The 17153-nt window shown below is 35.5% G+C and overlaps 1 protein-coding gene across 8 annotated transcripts in view; it reads right to left on the reverse strand.

The window, feature by feature from the left end:
* Cntln (centlein) overlaps positions 1 to 17153 on the reverse strand; it is a 236057-nt gene that overhangs the window by 97838 nt on the left and 121066 nt on the right. The gene's annotated exons all lie outside the window — the stretch shown is intronic.

Raw genomic sequence — 17153 nt, forward strand, 5'->3', positions numbered from 1 at the left:
CTTGTTAAATACCAATTATCAAAATTAATCAAGATCAGATAAACAATTCAAATATACCTATAACCCCTAAGGAAATAAAAAAAAGCCCAGGGCCAGATGGTTTTAGCACAGAATTTTACAAAATCTTCAAAGAAGAGCTAAAACCAATATTCCTCAAATTATCCCCAAAAAATAGAAACAGAAGGAACACTGCCAAGTTATTTATATAAGGCTATAGTTATCCTGATACCCAAACCATACAAAGACACAACAAAGAAAGAGAGTACAGACCCTCATGAACATAGATTCAAAAGCATTCAATAACATACTGGCAAACCAAATCAAAGAACACGTCAAAAAGACCATCCATCGTGATCAAGTGAACTTTATCCCAGAAAGTCAGGGATGGTTCAAAATATGGAAATCTGTCATGAAATCCTCAATGTAAACATATTGAAGCAAAAAAAAATACATTTGATTATCTCATTGTATGTTGAAAAGTCTTTGATAAAATCCAATATCCCTTATGAAAAAAATCTTAGAGAGATAGGATACAAGGAACATACCGAAACATAATAAAAACAATATACAGAAGCCAATTGCCAACATCAAATTAAATGGACAGAAACTCAAAGCAATCCCACTAAAATCAGAAATAAGACAGGCTGTCCACTCTCTCCATATCTATTCAATATGGTATTTGAACTTATAGCTAGAACAATACATCAAATAAAGGAGATCAAGGAGGATACAAACTGGAAAAAAAAAGAAGTCAAAGTATCATTATTTACAAATGATATTAAAGTATACATAAGTGACCACAAAAATTCTACCAGGGAACTCCTACAGCTCATAAACACCCTCAGCAAAGTGGCTGCAAACAAGAATAACTCAAAAAATCAGTAGCCCTCCTATATACAAACTACAAATGGGCAGAAAAAGAAATCATGGAAACAACATCTTTCTAAATAGCCACAGCTAATATACAATATCTTGGTGTAATTCTAACCAAGCAAGTGAAAGACCCTTATGACAAAAACTTCAAGCCTTTGAAGAAAGAAATTGGAGAAGATATCAGAAAATAGAAAGATCTCCCACGCTCTTGAATAGGCAGGATTAACAGTAAAAATGGCCATTTTACCAAAAGCAATCTACAGATTAAGTGTAATCCCCATTAAAATCCAAACACAATTCTTTATAGACTCTGAAAAAACAATACTCAATTTTCAGATGGAAAATCAAAAAATGCAGAATAGCTAAAACAATCCTGTACAATAGAAGAACCTCTAGAGGTATCAACATCCTTAAATTCAAGCTCTAATATAGAGCTAAGGAAATTTTTAAAAAGCATGGAATTGGCATAAAAATATACAGATGGATCAATGGAATCAAGCTAAAGACTCAAACATAAATTACATACTTATGAACACTTGTTTTTTGTCAAAGAAGTTAAAATTGAACAATGAAAAAGGAGGGAATCTTTAACAGATGGTGCTTTTATAACTGTATGTCTGCATGTAGAAGAATGCAAATGATCCATAACTATCACCCTGTACAAAATTCAAGTCTATGAGAATCAAAGGCCTCAACCTAAATCCATATACACTGAACTTGATTGGAAGAAAAAATATGAACTAGCCTTGAACACCGGGCACAGGAGACTACTTCCTAAAAAGAACACTAATAGCACAGACACTATGATTAACAATTAATAAACGGAACCTCATGAAACTGAAATGCTTCTATAAGGCAAATGACACTGTCAATAGGACAAAACAGGAGTGTACAGATGGGATAAGAGCTTCACCAACCCCACACCTGACAGAAGGCTGAGTTCCAAAATACATAATGAACTCAAGAAACCAGACAGGAAAAAATCTAATTAATAATGGGGTACATATCTAAACAGAGAATTCCCAACATAAGAATCTCAAATTGTGAGGAACATTTAAAGAAATGTTCAACATCCTTAGCCATCAGGGAAATGCAAATCAAAAATATTCTGAGATTCCATCTTACACCTGTCAGAATGGTTAAGATCAAAACCACAAGTAACAGCTAATGCTGGAGATGTGGAGCAAGAGGAAGACTCTTCTATTACTGGTGGGAGTGCAAACTTGTAGATCCACTTTGGAAATCAATGTTTTCTCAGAAAATTGAGAATCAATCTACTTCAAGACCCAGCTATACCACTGTTGGGTACATATCAAAAGGACACTACATTCTATCTCAAGGACATTTGTTCAACTATGTTCATAGCAGATTTATTCATAATAGTCAGAACCTGAAAACATCCTAGACATCCCTGAACTGCTGTGGGACAATAGTCTTTTATCCTGCCACTTGTATTATTTTTAATAAAATGCTGATTGGCCAGTAGCCAGGCAGGAAGTAGAGGCAGAGAGAAGCACATTCTGCAATTGTGACCCAGCCACAGAGAAAGCAATATGTGACTGCCTGGCCAAAAAAAGTACCAAGCCACATGGCTAACATAGACAAGAATTATTGGCTAATATAAGTTATAAAAATTAGTTATTAAGAAACCTGAGTTAATGGGCCAATCAGTTTATAACTAATGTAGACCTCTGTGTGATTATTTCGGGGCTGAGCAGTCGGGAACAAATAAGCAGCCTCTTCTCCAACAAACTGGCGCCAATGTGGCTAACTAAAATCCACTTAAAAAGTAAGAAAGCTTAAAAAGTAATTTTATTTTTTTATTTTTTTGGATTTTTTGAGACAGGGTTTCTCTGTAGCTTTTTGGTTCCTGTCCTGGAACTAGCTCTTGTAGACCAGGCTGGCCTCGAACTCACAGAGATCCGCCTGCCTCTGCCTCCCGAGTGCTGGGATTAAAGGCGTGCGCCACCACTGCCCGGCTTAAAAAGTAACTTTAGACACAAAAGAACAGAGTTAAGCATGGCTTCTTGGTAGCCATCATTTTGCTGGTGGTGTGCTGCAGCTCCTTTAAGAGAGATTTTCCTGACTCACTGCTAGAAGGAAAAAAGCCACTCCATTTTGAAATGCTGGCTTTCTGAGCCATGCTGCCAGCATGACCTCTGGCTCTTCTAGGAGCCCAAATACTTAGATGGGGTTTGTGAGCAGCATACTGTGGCAACTTGGACCAGCTGTGTGCATGGAAGTGGGGATGTGCCTAGCTCTCAGAGGCAGACAGTGGCTCCGCCATGCTGGACTGGGCAGAGCAAGCAGGCAAAGCTGTATTGCCCCTAGCAATGATGCAGCTAAAGCTTTTAAGTAATGCTTAGCATTTTAAGAACCCATCATGGTCAGAGAAGACTTACAGATACACAATAAAAACAGATTCAGACATAAAAGACTTCTAGATGGGTCACAGTGCTAGATGTATATAGGTTTGGGAGAGAGAAGAAAAAGAGTATAGAGAGTAGTAAAGAAAGTAAATCGTGTTTTTTTTTTAAAAAAGTCTTTAAAGAAACAGAGTACAGACAGTCATAGATTAAAAGGAGTAAGAAAAATAAACCACGTAAAGGTGGACTATATGTAGAGAGTCTGGATTATGTATATTGTTGTGTTTTCTTTGAATTTTTTGACTCTGAAGGAGCTAAGCGCAGAAAGACATTTCATTGTATGGGCTGCTAAGCTAAACAAGCATGTACATCATAAAAGTATCTTGACTTCAGAATTTTGGTTTAAGGATACATTGCTTTGGAAAAGAGGTTCTTCTTTTGTTTCCACAGAAGAACCTGTGGATTCATTCATGGCTAATATGGTTTGACAGACTACAATCCCCTGAGAGGTCACCATAAACACCCCCCAAAATTACTTTGCCCAGTAAACATCAGGAAGAAGTTTGGACAAAACTACATCCATATTCCCAAATATTGTTTGTAAATGCTTATTTAAATTTAAAGGGGAAATATACATAAAGATATGCATTGGTATAGATAGCTCTTGGTTTATTGATACAAATTTAAGGTCAATCTTGTTATATGTATATTTCTGCTCTTGATTAAGGTATTGTGATTGTTTAGTTTATTTTAAAAGTGTAATGTATAATTAAGAAATATAAGTTAATAGATAACTATCTATAATAGTCAAGCTTGTAGTCATATTAGTTAGATTTTCTAGATGTATAGAGATATTTTTCAGTTAGATAGGTATTCTTTAAATCTTTCATAGACCTTCAGAATATGGCATTTAAAATGTTTAAAAACTTAAGACTTTTCATGACAATGAGGCATGCCTGCTCCTGGCAGCACCAAGCTACTTCAAGAGGATGATGGGCATTGAAGAGACTCCTTCTGGAGTTGCTTGACCATTGGCAAGAAACTGCTCTTGCTTAGATTTCTTGATAAACTTGACATGCAGGATTTGCAGAAAAATGACTGATAAACTTGCCTAAAGGTGAGAAGATCCTTCGGGGTTCCTGCTTCATGAAAAGAGTCTGCTAGACATTCTACAGGACAGAGAAAAATGTGACTGACAAACTGCCAGTATAGGCAGAACTGTCTTTGAAATTTACTGCTTCGTGGAAAAGTCTGGTGGATACTATGAGCCTGTAGGCTGAAGATGGATGCTCCAATGGTATGGAAGAACTTTGGGTGACTGTCCAGGTAGTGAGATGTCTCTGTTAATTCTATAATTTTGGAAGTTGTTTGCAATGCATTTCCTGTTTATTTAAGTAATATTATATCCTTCTGAAGTCTTTGATGGAGTTGAAGAATAGATATATACTTTTCCTTAGTTATGGGAAAAGATAAAGTTGATATAAATATTGTAACTATAATTCTTGCTTGATAACTGTTTTGTTGTATGTAATTTTACTATGTTAAAGTTAAAGCCTTCCTTTTTATTTCAACAGAAAAGGGGAAATGGTGTAGAAGGTCCTTCTATGTATTGTTTTTATTGGTTAATGAATAAAGAAACTGACTTGGCCTATATTCATGGGAGGAGGAAGGCTGAGTTAGAGAGGAGCCATGGAGCCACCACTGCCTGAGACAGAATTGCTGAAACTTTGCTGATAGGCCATGACCTCGTGGTGATACACAGATTAATGGAAGTGGGTTAAATTAAGATGTAAGAGTTAGTAAATAAGAAGCCGAGATACTAGGCCAATCAGTTTATAACTAATGTAGACCTCTGTGTGATTCCCTTGGGACTGAAAAACTGAAGACCTGGGTGGGACAGAAACCTCTGTCAACACTGAGCCAAAGAATGGATAAAGAAAACGCTGTACATTTAGACAATGGAGTATTAATCAGCTGTTATAAACAATGACATCATAAAATATTGAGGTAAATGGATGGAACTAGAAAAATGCATCCTAGGTGAGACAAACCCAGACCCAGAATGACAAATATGGTATATACTTACTTATACATGGATATTATCTGTTAAGTAAAGGTCCACAGCCACAGTGAAGTGAGGTGAGGTAACAAAAACTGCTCAAGGGGACACATGAATTTTGTGGGTGGACTGCATGCTGGTGGGGATGCAAATATAAGGGATCAAGTAGGGGTTTGAAGCTGCAGGAGAATATTGAAATAGATGACCAGAAAGGGGATATTTTGGGGTTGGGTAGAAACCTGGTATAGGAAAACTCCCAGGAATCTACAAGGATGATCCCAGCTAAAACTCCTAACAATAGGGGATACATAGCCTGAACTGGCTATACTCACAGGATGATGACTAGCCCAATTGTTATCAGAGAGGCTTCATCCAGCAACTGATGGAAACAGATGCAGAGGCCTAGAGTCAAACATTAGACTGAGATCAAAAAATCATGCTGAAGAGGGAAAGGAAGGATTGTAGGAGTTAGAGGGGTCAAGGACATCATAAGAAAACCCATAGAATCAACTAACCTGGGCTCATCGGAGCTCACAGAGACTGAAACTAACAACCAGGGAGCCTGCATGGGACTGACCTAGGTCTTCTGTATATATGTGACAGTTGTGTAGCTTGGTCTTCCTGTGGGACTCCTAACAGTGGAAGCACAGGCTGTCTCTAAGTCTTTTGCTGGATTTTGGGACCCTATTCCTTGTAGTGGGTTTTCTTGCCTAGCCTTAATACAAGGGGATGTGGCTATTCATACTGAAACTTCATATGCTATGTTTTGTTAATATCATGGGAGGCCTGCCATTTTCTGAATAGAAACAAAAGATGAGTGAATGGTGGGGGGCAGAGGAGATCTGGGGGGAACAGACTCGGAGAAGAAGATGGAAGGGAAACTAGAGTCAGGATGTAAAATAGATAAATATAAAAGAAAAATAGCTCATCAGCATTTAAATATAGAAACAAAGTTCACTCTGTTTTACTGTTGGTAGCATCTAGTGGCTGGCCTGCCTATGCACAATCTATGTTCATTCCCTTATTCATGCTGCAAAAGTGATATATAGCAAACTCAGATGTGAACCTAGGACAAGTAGACAGCCTGGGGTTTCTGTTGCATGTCTAATAATTAAGCCTGGACCTGAGTGGTAGGAGCATAACTGTCCTCTACTGTCTGCTCATCTCACTGCCAGAGATGTCACATGAAAAAATAGAAAGAATCCAGCACAGGCAAGCATTTTTTGTCAGTTTAATGGAACCATGCTTTTGTTCTGTTGTCCTAAGTGAAAATGGCCTACACCAACTAATTATCTTGATTACTGCCTTTGGAAAAACAATGTATTAGGAATATACTGTTTGTATTTAAATAATATAAACCCCTTTCTTTTCTTTTTAAACAACATGAGTACACGCCAATAGAACAAGTGATAGGCCAATAAGGAATAAGGAAAAACTACTACTAATACAGTAACCCATCCAATTTTCAAGGTAAAAAAGCAAAACATATTCAAAGCTATTTGAAGAAAATCAGAATAATTTGGAAATTTATATGTCAAGTATTGGATATAAAACAAAACACCACTAGACATAAAAAGGAGACGCAGTCCCCAAGTGAGAGTGGAGGAGTTTTAATAGCAAGAATAACAAAGACAAAGTAGCCAAGGAACCTAAACAAAATCATACTGGTTTCCATGATACTAGAGCCTAACAGGATAAAATGGCCTGTGGAGTTTTGAAAGAGAATGGCTACCATCAGCTAATATAGTTGAATACTTGTCCTTAGTTGGTAGAACTGCTTGGGAAGCATTAGGGAGGTGTGTCACTGGGAGCAGGATTAAGGTTTCAAAAGACTTATTCCATTTTAGTGTGCCCTCTGCCTCCCATTTGTGGCTTGAGATATGAACTCTTAGCTGTTCTTGCTGTCATCACTTTGCTCAGCCATCACAGACTTGAAGTCTTTGGAACTATTAGCCCAATTAAGTATTTTCTTTTATTAGAAAGAAAGAAAGAAAGAAAGAAAGAAAGAAAGAAAGAAAGAAAGAAAGAAAGAAAGAAAGAAAGAAAGAAAGAAAGAAAAAGAAAGAAAGAAAGAAAGAGAGAGAAGCCGGGCGGTGGTGGCGCACGCCTTTAATCCCAGCACTCGGGAGGCAGAGGCAGGCGGATCTCTGTGAGTTCGAGACCAGCCTGGTCTACAGAGCTAGTTCCAGGACAGGCTCCAAAACCACAGAGAAACCTTGTCTCGAAAAACCAAAAAAAAAAAAAAAAAAAAACCAAAAAAAAAAAAAAGAGAGAGAGAGAGAGAGGGAGGGGGGAGGGAAGAAGGGAGGGAGGGAGGAATAAAGGAAAATGAGGGCAGAGGGGGAGATGGCTCCTGAGGAAGGATACTAAAGTTGACCTTTAACCTCCACATACATGTGTACATACACATACAGGTGCACACATGTTCATTCACACTCTTTCATAGATGTGTGCCTAGATACACATCAACACCAACTCCTGTTAATACCTATACTCGCAAATCATGTGCCTAGTTGTTCAACACATTTTCACATACTTGTAAGCCTTCCAAATATGAAAATAAAGCAAATCCTTTTCTATGACCTCAGCACAATTAAGTGGGAAAGTAATATCAGAGGATTTTACTTTGGAAAATCCTCAAGTAAATTTAAAGAACCTACATCTGATAAAGATTATCTGCTTGACTGGACTTCAGACAGCCTCCTGAATTTTCTCATAGACTCATTGTGTATTTCATAAATCTGGTATTAGATTTACACCGCTGCTGAGTCAGTCTGGCAGGAACCCTTCTGCCCCAAGCATCTTATCACCCTCCCTTGCTCACTCATCCTGCACTGTTCTCAAAGTGATGTCTCACCATCTGGAACTGTCTTCAGCCAGAACCCTACTATGTCAGTTTAGCTACTCTCCCTTTTCTGTGATGTTTGCTCTTAGTATTCTCCCCCAGTGATCCCACTCTGCTCCTAGCTGCTAATTCTCACCTTCACAGCCTACAAATGCGGCTAAAACCAATCCTTCTTTCCCACTGCAAAATCTCAAGTATATCTATAGCAATTGTGTTAAATCAATTCTCCCTATTATACTTTAAACAAGTATCATAAAGAATTTTTTTCTTTCAAACATAATTTTTTACAGGAGGAGTTAGAAAATACTTTGAACTTATAAACAATTAAAATATGGCATTTCAAAATTTGTGAGGTGTAGATGAAGAGCTGGAGTGTTACTGCACTTTCCACATGGAAGATCTACAAGGCTGCAAGCTTCCCACAGAAGTATATTCACATATACATTTGAAATCTTGATGCCCTCTTTCATGAAACCTAGATAAGTATTTTTCTCTTTTATACAGAATTGATTGCGGTTTTTTGATTCATTCATAGTAATTAAGTTATGGATATTAATTCTTTTCTAGATACATACAAAAGGAATACCATTTCTCATTCTAAGGTACTTTTTAAAATTCATTTAATGGTATCTTCCAGTGAACAGAAGTTCATTACAGTTCACCTTAACAAGTTTTTAGTTCATATTAAATGCTCAGTATGAAAATCTTCACTTCCAAAAGGTCACAAATACTCTACTACATGTTTCTCTAAGTGCTTATTTATTGTCCCTAATGTTTTCTAATCTAATCTAATGTTGATCATCTAAACATTGTATTGCCAGACCCACATTGACACTTGCATTAAATCAAGAGTTGACTTTTGGATTTTGGATCCATATTATAAACAGATTTAAAAATTTTATATCCAAAAAAACAAATCTAAAGAAAATACAGAAAGTAATATTTCAAGCTAAAAAGGGGCATGAGACCAGAAAAGAGACTGTGAAAAGTAATATGAAACCATAATTACTAAGATATAAAGTAGCACTGAGAACACAATACCAAAATCAACAACACGATGAACATTAACACACATTTTAATATCAATAGCCTCAATTCTCCAATCAAAAGACATAGACTGAATAAATGGTCAAGAAACAAAATTCATCTCCTTTTGCTTTTAAGATGAGACAACATCTTAGAGTAAAAGGAGAGACAAAAGAACTAATATCAAATGGGACCAGGAATTAAGCAGGTGATGTTATCCAACACCTATATGACAAAATAGACATCAACAGTAATATTAACCAGAGGTGATAAGGAGGGAGACCATCTTTTAACCAAGAAGGTGTTACTATTCTAAATAGATATGCACCAAACTCTGGGGTGTCCAACTTCATAAAAAAGAAACAAACAAACAAAACTATGACTAGATTTAAGACATAACTAAACATAAATCTATTAATAGGTAATAAATAGAGAAACATCATGTTTAGTTATCATATCTCATAGTGACTTAACAAATATCTTACAGAGCATCTCACCCAAAAACCTGAGCACATTCGACTCAGCAGCACATGAAAGCTTTCCTGAAACAGATGACATTCTAGGACATAAAACAAATCTTTACAAATTCAGAAAGTCTGAAATCACTGTATCTTATCTGGCCACAATGCTATAAAATAAAATTGACAGCCAACAAATTTATAATAAAAACACAAACTTATGGAGATTAGACAACTTATTACTGAATGGTGAATGGGTCAAAGAAGAAACCAAGAAAGAAATAAAAAATTTCCTAGTTTAAAATTTACTGATTATTTGCAACTAGGTCTGTTATTTTCATTTCATTTAGATTTCTATCTGGGGCTTGATGCAATTTTCAAAGTACAACCTAATGCTTAGGGTGCAGGGTCTATGAGAAAGCTTTTGGGCAAATCAGTAAATATTTGTAGTCTCATTCCAAAAGTGAGAAAAGGGTGACAATAACATCTGTGACTGAGTGTTTTAAAGGAAGGAGATTTAAATTCAGAGAAATTACATTGCCAAAAAGATTTATCAGGTAATTGTGAAGCTGAAAATTGGACCTCCACATGTCTGATTCTAAAACCTAGCAAAATGTTGTACAATTGAAAAAAAAATTTCCTAGAACTATATAAAATTGGAAACACAATACAACAAAACCTCTAGGACATACTAAAAACTGTCCTCTGAGGGAAATTTATAGCTCAAAGTTTCTTCATTAAAAAGTCAGAAATAGCACAACTAACTGACTTCATAACAATGCAACTCAAAACTTTGGAACAAACCAAATCCAAACCCAGGAAAAGGCAAGAAATAAAAAATAAGTATAGAAATCAATGAAATAGAAAGGAAAGAAGGGACAAAGGTAAGAATATAAAGACCCAACAAATCTAACAGCTGGTTCTTTGAGAAAATAAACAAGAGTAAAAAAAGCATTATCCTAACTAACCAACTTCAAGTAAGCAAAGACCCAAACTAATAGAACCAGAAATGAATAGGGAAACACCAATAAATAAATAAATAAATGTCCAGAATATATATTTAAGGGAATATTTTTTTAAAACCCACACTCCATTAAGCTGAAAAACAAAAAAGAAATGAATTTATAGATTCATCCAAATTATAAAATTAAACTAGGAAGAAGTCAGAAACCTAATCAAACCAATTAAAAAAGAGGTGATTAAAAAGTGTGGTTGTTTGATGGAGAATGATCCCTATAGACTTATCCATTTGAATACATGGTCCCCAATTGGTGGAACTGTCTGGGAAGTAAGAGGAGGTGTGGTTTGTTGGAAGAGACATGGCCTAATGGATGAGGTTTATCATTAGAGTTGAGCTCTGAAGTTTCAGGAGCCTTCATCATTCCAGTTGGCTCTTACTTCCTGTGTCTTGTGACAGTTGTTTCAACATTTAAGCTCTCAGTTACCTGCTGCCATGCTCACCACCATTGTGGTCACTGACTCACCCTCTGAAACTGTAAGCAAGCCCCCAAGTAAATGCTTTCTTTTATAAACTGCCTTGGTAAAAGGGTCATTGTTGTGGGATATTTTAACTATGTAAAGATGTATTGCATTTGTTTATCCTGTAGAGTATTACTTTAACTGTGCAAAGGTGAGTTACATTTGTTTATGCTGCATTTGTTTAACGATGTTATGGATGTATGTTTAATTATGCAAACATGTGTTGCATTTGTTTCGCCTTGCCTGCCTAAGGCACTGATTAGTCTAATAAAAAGCTAAATAACCAATTGCTATGCAGAGAAAGGACAGCGGGGCTGGTAGAAAGAGAGAATAAATAGGAGAAACAGGCTCAAAAAGAAAGAGAGGAAGAAGAAAACAAGGGAGAAAAAGAGGGACATGACCAAGACAAGAAACTAGGTAGCCACCAGCCGGCCAGACTTGAGAAGCAGTGAAAGAAAAATATAAAAAAGGAAGGAAAAGTAAAAAGCCCAAAAGATAAAGAGAAACAGGTTCATTTAAGTTTAAAGAACTAGCCAGAAACTAGCCTAAGCTAGACTAACATAACTAATAATAAATCTCTGTGCCATGATTTGGGATTTGGTTAGTGGTGCTAAAAGAAAAGGCTTGGTACAGGTCATACATTGTCTATTTTTATGTCAACTTGACACAAGGCATAGTTATATGAAAGGAGAGAACCCCAATTAAGGAAAATTCTCCATAGGATTGGGTTGTAGGACATTTTCTTAATTAGTTACTGATGCTCTTGATCATGGTGTTTTGTCACAGGAATAGAAACTCTAAAACAGGTCTCCACACTGTAACAAAAAAGTAACTAAGACAAATAGTAATTAAATGCTGTCTAGCTAAAAAGTGCCCAGGGATCAATGTATTCACATCAGAATTCTATGGAGCAAAACCAATCCTTCTTAAGGTTTCAAAAGAAAAAAACAGAAGAAATACTCCCAAATTCCTTCTATGAAGCCAGAATCAATTCAATATCAAAACCAGGTAAAGACACGATAGAAAAGAAAACTATAGGTCAATATCCCTGATGAACATAGACTCAAAATGCTCAATTAAATAACTGCAAACAGAAGACAGACATACAACAAAATGATTATACACTGTGACCAAGTTTTCATGGCCATAAAATGGAAGGACAGTTCAACATAAGCGAGTCAACAAAAATAATAAATGGACCTAAAGACAAAAGTAAATCAATAGATAATCTTAATAGATGAAGAAAATCATTTAAAAAATATAATATGCTTTAATAATGTAAGTCCTAGAGAATATAGGGCTAGAGGATTTCTATTTCAACATAATAAAAACTATACATGAGAAACGCACAATCACCAACATCCTAAATGGAGAAAATCTTGAAAGAATTACATTTAATTTAGGAATGAGACAAAGACGACTACTTTCCCCATTTCTTTTCAACATTGTGCTTGAAAAACTAGCTGGAGAAATAAGGCAAGAAAAGGAAATTAGAGGGATACAAATAGGGAAAGGGGTGAAACGATCCATATTTGCTCATGCCATGATGCTATATATCAAAGATGAAATTATTCTTTCAGTTCAAAGTTCCAAAAGTCTTCCTCATTCTTCCAAAACAACAGGACCAGGTTCTTCACAGGAGCAGTCCACTCTCTGACAGAACTTCTGTATTAGTAACCTTTCCATTGCTGTGATAAAATAAGATGACCAATGCAACTTCAAGAAGAGCTTATTTGGGCTTACAGTTCCAGAAAGTGGAGCACTGCAGTAAGTAGCAGACATGGGGAGGTTTAGAACTCATTTCTGTATCTGGGAGTACACACACACACACATATGAGAGAAAGAGAGAGAAAGAGAGAGAGAGAGAGAGAGAGAGAGAGAGAGAGAGAGAGAGAGAATATTTCTGAAATTTGGAGTTGAAATTGACTTGGTTTTTTTTATCTCAAAGTCAATATCAAGTGACATATTCCTTCTGGCAAGGCCATGCCACCTAAACTTAATCAGACAGTGCCACCAACTGAGAACCAAGTGTTCAAATGTCCTACACTGTGAAGGACTTTTCTCACTCAGATCACCTATAATATTTATGTCAGAATAACCTGAAAAAGATTTTAAAGCAGTCAAAACTAAATTTCTCCAAGGAACTATGGTAAACATTTCTATAATAAATAAAATAGCTTCAGTTAATAAATAGATTACATAAAGAATAAGCAAATAGATACTTTTACCTAAAAATTGAAATTTCAAAATGTACTGTCTGGATCTACTATAAGAGATGAAAGAGGAGAGAAAGGGAAATTTTGGCTTGAAGAAATAACACTAGAAATGAGTTCATCTATACACAAAGCAGGGTGAAAAACACTTGAACAGTGTCTCGGGACCAATGGGGCAAAAGTCTGTTTATCACTAGAATCCTAATGGTGGAATGAAAAAATATTTACAGAGGTAATGGCTCAAAACTCTGAAATTTGGCAAACTTATCCCAGTGTTTTAAAAGCCTGAGAAAGTCCAAAACAAGCTATATCCAAAGAAATCCATGTCAAGACATCTTAGTATCAAGCTTCTGAAAAAAATAAAACAAAATGAGATATTATTGAAAGCAGGCAAAAATGAGGCATTCCTCATCACAGATCACTGGGACATGACCTGTGTAAGTGGCACGCTTTTCAAGTGCTTAAGAATTATCCAATCCAAAAACATATTCTCAAAGATCCGGCAAATTCAAAATATAAAACTCTAAAAATTTAAGACAAAGCAAGTAAAAAAAAATCCTATGGCAGACTTATCTCTAACATAAAGACATAACTTACTACTAGACACTTAACAATGTATAATCAGAAATCAAAATAAAGATCATGACAGTATTTATGATAGCTCTAAAACTTAAATTCTTTGTTCCATATCTAACAAGAATTTTTGTTTTGTTTGGACTGTGTCTCATTCTGGAACACAGGCTAGCCTGGGCCTCATCACCTCCCTAACAATAGCTTCCCAAATGGGATTTAAAGTGGGCACCACCACAGCAGCTAACAAATACATGTGACATACAGAACATGTAAACTACAATATCTAATACTAATAAAATCAAAGCCCAAATAATTCATTGACATGTTCCTTTTTTAAAAATCTAGGCCTAATACAATGTTTTTACTCTTCCCCAAACATCTCTGAGCTGTAGTTCAGTTCCAATCAAAGTTCCTACCTGAGTTTCTTACTATAGAATTTGTGTTTTCGAAGTCTTTTTTTTTTCATACTTAAAAACCTATATAACAGAACAAAGTGCTTAGAAGGGTCATAGCAATTCTGAAGTTTAACACACTGTGGGAAGCGTCAACTAGCATAACAGTACAGTCTTTGTAAAATTTAGGTATCGAGACGAATGGAATAAAAGGGTCATATATTTAGGTACAAAGAAATAGTATGAGCTGATAACAGTTAAAGGGCTATTTATCGAGAAAAATATCCTTGTGAAAAATGATGCTGGTACAATTGGACATACGTTTTCAGCAAAACATACTTTGGTTTATAATACATAACTTACACAAAGGATAGCTCTAAATGGAACAAGGATCCAAATATAAAACAAAACATTTTAAAATACAGGATAAAATGCTTATATAAAAATAATGACAAATAAATAATGTGTGAAAAATAATGGTTAGATATAACATCAAAGCCATGATATAAAAAAATCAGATTATATTTAAAAAATATAATTTCTTTATTGATTCTTTGGGTATTTCACATCATGGAGCACAATTCCACTCATCTCTCAGTTCTCTGAATCTGCCCTTCACCCTTGCAACATCCCTGCCACCTTCCAAAAGCAAGATAAGAACAAAGAAAATAAGCATGTAAGAAGACAACAGCAGTTGGGTCTGGAGCTGGGGAGATGCTCAGAGGATAAAGGCATCTGCTCCAGAGAGCCTGACAGCCTGCTTTTGGTTCTGGGAACCCAGGTCAAAGGTAGAAACCTGGACAAGGGTCTGTGACCACAGTACTCCTATGGCATAATGGCAAATATTTTTACATAAACACTCGATGGATATTTGATACTGCAAGACAGAACAGTTTCACAGTCTTCAGAGTTGACTGATATTTTGATTTATAATAGTCACTGCTGAGAATATTGCTTAGCAGGAAATGCCAGAAATATGTTTTAGAACATCTAAGTAATTAAATTTTGTCCTAATCTCAAGCCAAATTCTACTTAATGACTTTTTTTAATGAAGCAAGTCAGCAACTCAAGTAGCAGTTTTTAAAATCACTCAAAAAGAAAAATATTTAAAACAAAAACTAAAAAGTTAAAAGTCCTTGTTTTTCAAAATACAGAGCATAAAACTCTAATGTACATTAAATCATTGCAGTGCATAGCACACAGTAGTTCAATTTTGTTTGTTTCTTTGTTTGAGATGAAGTTTATCTATGTATTCTTGACTGGCCCAGTACTGGCTACATAGGCAAGGCTGGCCTCCAACTTGCTGAGAACCTCTTCCTTTGTCTTCCAAGTGCTAGGATGATATGGCAGAGCCACTATGCCTGACTTCTTCGCATTCTTTATGAAGAATATTTCATTACTTTTTACTGCTGTAAGTATTACCTAAAAATAACTATATCATAAGTGGCTATTTACACTCATGAATTTAAACAGGCAGCCAAGAAAAATTTTGATGGTTTAATAATGACTCAGCCTTCCACTAGAGAGCTATTCATGGTATAGTAACACCTCAGAGTGAAGGATTAGGCTTCCGAGTTGCCAAACATTTTAAAACTGATTCTTTAAATTTTTTTATTTCTTTAATGAGTAAAATACTATAACTATACCTCTCTTGTAGTTAATATCTACCTGAATTTTCTTGAGTAGGTTGGCTCTAACAGCCAGTTAGAGAAGGTTTCTTGTTTAATTCATTTCATACAAAATTAAGGTAGTACGGGTACATGCTACAGTATGGATGAGCTTTAGAAATATATTAGTGAAAGATGTGGCTACAAAGACTATATGAAAAATTGAGAATAGGCAAATCTAAAAGAAGAGAAAATGATTAGTATGTAATTGCTTAGGGTTGGAAAAGTAGATAGAAGGGTTGGTTGTATAGGCTTTTGTGGAGGCGATGAAAATGTCCTAAAATAAGCTGCATTAGTAGATAGTATAGAAATCTTTGAATGTGCTTTGAATTATATTTAATATGGGAGAATTATATGGATTCTGAACTATATTTCAATAAAGCTATTTAAAATAATCAGAAATGCTTGAGCCAAAAATTTATATAGTCTGTAAAATAAACTTCATGATAAAAGACTTAGTTGTTGGCATTTAATATTCAGCTATAATAGAAAATAGTATACTTTAGGAGGGAAGTAAGAATATATATTTAAATCCTACATGGTTATTTCCTCAAAAGTTTAGCATTATATAGAAAAGGATCAACACTTATACACATTGTAAATAAAAATAATCAATGACAGTTAATTACAATATGCAACATGATGTTCATTATAGCAAGCTAAATAATATTTGGACTTTCAAAAATCTTTACAATTCAAATGTCAAAAATTCACTCTAAACAAAAAAAGTAAAAGAGACTAATTATATTAGTATATCTCTTTTTATCTCAAAACAAAACAGAAAAATGTTATTTCTTTGCTAAGCTAAATATAATAGTCTGTGAATTATAAGATCAAGCAAGCAAACTGTATGTTTTCTAAAATATGAGTATCCTTCATCAAGTTTTATACTTAGGGCAGCTAAAAGACCTATGTGGAGGATCAGCATTAAACCCAAAGGACAGGTAGTGCAAGGCAAGAAAGAAGGCAATTCCCTCGTGTCTTTTGCAGGTCACTACCAAGGACCATGTTAGCAGATCCACACCAGACCCTTAACAGGCAGTTCTGCTGCTACCAGTAATTAGCTTGGACAGCTCTGGCTCCAAGAGTAGCAGCAAGGCTACACCATAATGAGCTCAGCTGGGATTAGCAGGACAGGGCAGGGAACCAAGAGAGCTCAGGCATTCTGCATTGCGTATATATCTAGGAGATCAAACAAGGAT

Source organism: Chionomys nivalis, chromosome 11 (genome assembly GCF_950005125.1).
Source record: "Chionomys nivalis chromosome 11, mChiNiv1.1, whole genome shotgun sequence".
NCBI classification, from domain to species: Eukaryota; Metazoa; Chordata; class Mammalia; order Rodentia; family Cricetidae; genus Chionomys; species Chionomys nivalis.